Raw genomic sequence first — 6,305 nt, 5'->3', positions numbered from 1 at the left:
CATGCAGTATGGTACATAGTTATTTCCTACAATCACAGGACATTTGGCATTGTATCATTGTCGGTCAGGTCACACCTACACATTAATTGTCCCTCACACAGTCGATCAGGGGGTATCCTGTTTACGTCAGTGCCTTCATCACCCTTATACCATGTGCCACTATGCGAATGTGTGCAATATATTCTCTCGCTTATTCGTGTCGGGACACGTGCATCACGGGCAGGTGTTTGATCCTGGGTGGTAGGTTCTGCATGACCATCTAGGGCTGGACAGTCTCGTGCACCACTACTGCACATTCCAAATTGTGTCCAGATATCTACAGGACTGGACATCGTGTCTTCCTACCCATTCTAATGTTTACACAGGTTACTTATCCCATGAGGGATATCCCAAAAATTTAACAAGACCAAAACAAGACCAATACCGAACATTCTTCTGGCGTTACGAAAATGTGCTGGGGGTTTTACATGCAAGGGATACATAGTTTGCAATCCTGAAACTGCCTAGGGTGACACTACCTACTACATATGCGTAGTGGTCACTATGTGTAGATTTGGCTGCACCAAACTTGTAGGACAAATATGGCTGGATTTGGTGGATGTTCAGGTATGGGGGCTGATTGTGTGCTGTGGATGGGATGCTGGGTAGTCCATTATGCATCCAGGTGTGTTGCATTTGATATGGCCAGTTCCATCAGGACCAATCTGTGGGTATGTGCCAGTGACATGTCTGTACATTTGTATCGCACATTTTAATATTCATATGTTTGTGGGATTGTGTTCTACAGTATGGCCTGTCTGGTTGTATTGCAGATGTGTATACACGTTTTTGCATTTCTTTCTGCTTCACCTGCTGCTCCCTCATACAGCTCCGGTTCACCTATTCTGCATACGAAACAGTGTCACCTTTGAGGATTATACCATTACCCACCCCCCCACACACATATTCCTGACACTCCATCCATCACTGCTTTGGTTGATGGCCCATGACACGGTCAAGGTAACACATCGCATACCCTATATATGTCAGGTACCTGTATGGTTGTGTGGACTACCCTGCCATGTTTGACTTTCCACATGCTATACCTCACGCACATAGGTACACGCCCATACTTAACTTTCATGACATGGTTGGTATACCCGGGTAATACCCGTTCAACTGTGACACATCCTGACAAGTTCGGCTTGGACCACTGATGTGTGGATTTTGGTCAACTGTTCTAATCATTGGTAGGATGCCACCTTTTCCTATGTCCAGGATGGGATATATTCCAGACACATATCCGAATGTACTGGACAACACATACCCACAGTCAATGCTATGGATAATACTGTTCCTTTCAGCCTACATGTTGCCTTATTGTTGTAGCAGTTTATATGCTCCTTCTGTTTCGTTTACATGCTTATTCTATTTCCTGTCACATTTGGTATATGAAATACGGACATACCTATTGTATGTGACTATTACATGCATTGTGGGATGTAATTCGGTCATACGGTCGCTAGATATTTACATTTATCGTGTTTTTTGTTATGGACGCATCTGCCCAGCTGTGTACCTTCCCTCACAGTATGGGTCAGCTGGTGACCCTGACCATTGGGCTTGACGTACCTATTGGCGGTGTGCTAACATATGATGCGTTTCACTTCCACTTGGTATAACTATCTACACTGCATTGGAGTATGGGCACACAGTTTTCAATGTCATTTGTTTGCGGGATAGGGACCCGTTATTCCATACCGTGCATTTGAGTTTGCTTCTTCATTTTGTGTTCGCAGGAACTGTCTTGCATGCTTTGCATATGTTTCAGTATCCACAGACACTGACAGATGTGATTACTATTGCTTACAAATTGTTATATGCAAGCATTTTAGGTTGCACGTCGACAGCTGACATTTCCACGCTTCCGTGCGGCACTTCGACACACCCTATGCACTAGCGCTCCTTTCCTATGCACGTGGCTGTGGTGGCAGCGCACCTTCATTAATATACATTTGGCGCTACTGCACCATCTTTACACTGCACGGTCGGCACAAGCCTAACGCCAGCCTTGCGCCAAGCTTCATGAATCCCGGGGACAGACATCATATTGTTATTTTACATGGCTTTAAATTTTTTTTATTTTATTTCTTACATACCATCAGTCTTTTTATAAATTTGTAATTTCATTTTTTTATTTAATGCATTTAACTTGTATTTATACTGCTGTGGGGGTTTTGTGTCTTGCAGTCTGTTGATTTATTTAGGATTTCATTTTAATTTATTTATCTCATGAATATTTAATGTAAAGTCATTTATCTGCCCTAATCAACTTTGAATTATGTCACTTCCTGTTTGGTTTGTATAAAAGGAAGTATCTATGCTTTAACTGTTGTCTGATGAAGTCTAGATTATTTAGACGGAAGCGCTTATCCATTTTGTTCCTGGATTTATATACTGATTTGATTAAAGTGGTTTTGTGATTTTTACTACTGAGTCATCCATTTTTGGTGAGTGGGTCTAATCCAGCTGCTTCACTTGAGCTACTTTTGTCCATTCTGTTAAGTCAGGGGATGAATCCCACCTACACAAATACTTACAGTTAGAAAGTGCAAGGTTTTGGAATTCAAAGTTTTTTGGATATCATCGTTCTAGTGTCAGTACAAGCAGAATCAGGTTTAGCACTTCTGATGAGGAGGCATCCTGTATAGCACAACTTTTCAAGCCACATACCCTATATCCCAAACAGTGCTTTAAAAAGTCCAAAAAGTAGAGGTATTCTGTTGAAGTTACAGAGCATTGCAAGTTCTGCAACCTGGCATTACATTTTGTCACACATGCTGGGCAGGGAGTGATAACAATGGACACTTAAGTACCACATTTATTAGTGTGGATTTACTGCTCTCCAAACATGGCAACTGTGGGTCAGCGATTGTCACTCAGACACAGAGAGTAATTCATTACCATTAATAATACACAGTTGTCTTTACTAGTGAGCTTCACTTGCAGGACAAGCACAACATACAGAAATATGTATATGCTCAGAGTGCACTGCAGAGTTGCACTATACATTAATATGGACTGAGGTACCTATGAATATACTGGAGATACAGAGCAGGGTAGCACTGTGCACACTGACTTGCTGAACCTGACTGCACATGCATATTTTTGTGATCATTGATCAGTGTCTCATGCAGAGGACAGCAGTACAAAGCATGAACTATTGTTGCTAGCATTGGTTTGGAGGAATGACTAATGTGATTCTGCCCAGATATTGAATGCCATAGTACTCATCATGGATTTTTGCACTCTAATACTGTTTTGGGTTTTATACTGTATAACTAATGTCAGAAAAGTACCATTTCCTGGTATAGTAAGTGTCTGTATTGGTGTGTACTGCTGTCAGTCAAAATGGAATGACTGGAAAATATTACTGATTTACCTCTTTATATATCTATTACTTTGCTGTGCGTGCACAGAGCTGTCTGTCTAGCATTGCCTGTTGGAGCAGTTATGTTACATCCTTTGTGTTCTAGTAACATCAGATTTATACAGCATACAACAGGAGCTCTAAAATGGGTAACTTAAGCAGGTTTTAGAGGGGTGGGTTAGAAACTCTAGGTATGTTTAAATAGCAGTTCAGTAGATTCCTTTCTGCTGCTGTATAACTGTAATGGTAAAGTAATTCCATTTCTATACATGGCCAATGGCTGCAGTATAGTTATCTCTGATTTATGTTAAGATTCATCTTTCAGTATAGATGATTTGCATATATCTTGTGTATGGGGCAATACTAAACTAAAGGAAACAATTAAAAATATAATGTATGTTTTTCTTTTAACCCATGATCATCTGTAGTTAGAGTAGTGATGTCATAACTAGAGGAATGGGTGACTTTTGTGTTTCTGAATATAAAAGATCAGGAAATGTCTTTTGAAGTGAATCAGTTCTCTAGATTTGCTGATCTAGAAACAATGTATAAAGACCAGGAACTGTCTTGCTGCTGTACTGCGATTGATATAATGTACAGTTTGATTTAATGTGGCAGAATTTTTTAAGTTTACCTCTGCAGGTGGGGAAGGGGGATTTAGCTCACTAAGGTGTGGCAATTCCTATAATTTATATCAAGGATAGAAAAAGAATGGTTGGTCCTGTGTAGCCTGGTTTGTGGGGGATGTTTAGGAGAAAGAGTTGAGGTTGTAGTGTGTGTGCTGTATAAATCTGGTATAACATCTGGCAGCTAGTGGTTGGAAAGAGATACACTAGAGAAGTTTGAAGATTAGAAAGAGAGAGATCCCAATAACAGGTTTATTCTGTGATGCATTGGAAGCCATTTGGCTTTTTTGAGGGTAAGGTAGTGGAGCTTATGAGAGGGAGAGTTATTGATGAAAATAACAGAGTTTGTTTTTGATAGTCTGTAATGTGTAAGAGTTTTTCTTAGAGGTTGTGGCTATTATGAGTAGTCCATGTTCAAGATGTGCTAGAAAGAAATCCTTGCTTATAGCTACCTTGATTGGGTTGGATAGGTACGGTGAGACTTTACAAGCCCAGAAGAGAAGTGAGCTAAAATTTGCCCTTGATTTTCCAATATGAATATGGAATGTTAATGACTGGTCTTGCTACAAACTAAGGTATTTGAATGAGTTGGTTGTTTTTATTACTGTGCCCTCAGTAGGTAGTGATACTGGTAGTGATTGTGACACTGCCAGCCCAGCTATCTTGAATTTTGTAAATAATCATATGTCATCTGTGAATATTAATATGATTCAAATGCTTGTCTTACAAATGTAAGAGAACTGTATATTATGTACTGAGCTTCAAGAATGTAACCACAGTGTACCCTACTGGAAAAGAACAGAAATGTATATAAACTATATACCTATGCAAATGTATGTTTTAATAGTAGAAACTGGAACATACAGAGTTAACTTGCAAAACTTCAAAAAATAAGTTGGAATCAGTGTTTTATGATTGTGTTGTCTCTCAGTTTCAATACAGCAAACAGACACAATGTCTAGAGCTAGAAGTTTTACTATTGTCTTGAAAGTAATTTTAATCACTAGGTTTAAAATGTAAAGCATTTTATTGCTTCCTAGAAGTTGCACATCTGCGAGATATGCACTTCACATACAGAGATGATAAGATTCCTAGTTTATGTTAGCCTGGGACCTGAAAGCAGGTTTCAAAGAGTGATGTCATCCAGGCTAACCCAGCAGTAATATTTGATATTAATTTAAGAACTCTTTCAGATAGAGAGACTGGGCATTTTATATATTGTCTTTGACCTAGAAACATCTATTCAGCACTTCTGCATCTGCCTAGCTATATAAGTAAGTCTAGGGTACAATAATTTATTTTAGATATAGATAGGAATATAGTAAAGATTAGTTTAGATGTTTTCTGTATTTATTTGAGACTGTCCTGCAATGTTGTTTTAAAATATTTCCTGTGATTCTGAACTCTGTAGCTACTGTGTTGATTGAGTATTGTCTTGCTCTTTTATTATTTATTATTAAATATATTTAAACTTATCTATGTGGCTGATATTTGTGAGACATATTTAAGCTCTTAGTGTACTTACATATGTATTAGGTGACACTGTACAGGCCACTCCTAAATAGACTTAGTCTTGGTCACACTTACCATTTGAATACTGGTAACATTACACAGTAGGATTGGTCACCCTTTGTAAGGTTACACACACACCCACACATATATAAAAGTCAAGTGAAACCCATGACATGGGGTCTCTGAAGATTTCATACTCAGTCTCATATTCAGTGAGGGCTGTCAACAAGAGAAAAAGTTCAATGATGACAGATGAGTGACAACTCTATAATAAGAGATTCTGTAGGCTCTACACATCCTTTCCATACTTTTGTTTCAAAATAAACAACATCATTCAGAGCAGAAGATGACCACTGATTCTGTTCCCACAATCTTTAGAGAAAGATCACTAAAAGAACTAGGTGTACATTTTGAATAAAGATATTAATTTAAAGTTTTAAGAATTGGACTTCTTTATACTATGCTTTATGGCAAACAATAATGCAGTCAATAAAACTATCTAAAAAAACTACAGTGTTGGGGACAACCCCCAAGTCCTATGTGGCTTTACTTCTCTGTAATTCTTGATCTATTGCCTCACTGTACTTAAAAGTTTCAGGGCAAATTCTTTTATAACCTTTAAATTCCCATTTTGCCATCTACCTGTACATTATTTGATCCCTTCTAGTGTTAAAGTTAATCTGATTTATTATGTAATTTATACTACACAGCTCTGTTTCATTATGTAACATTTAAATGGGCAATACTAAACATAGTGA

This window comes from Protopterus annectens, chromosome 2.part0 (genome assembly GCF_019279795.1).
Source record: "Protopterus annectens isolate FY-2018-M chromosome 2.part0, PAN1.0, whole genome shotgun sequence".
Taxonomy (NCBI): Eukaryota; Metazoa; Chordata; order Ceratodontiformes; family Protopteridae; genus Protopterus; species Protopterus annectens.
This window is presented reverse-complemented; position numbering follows the sequence as displayed.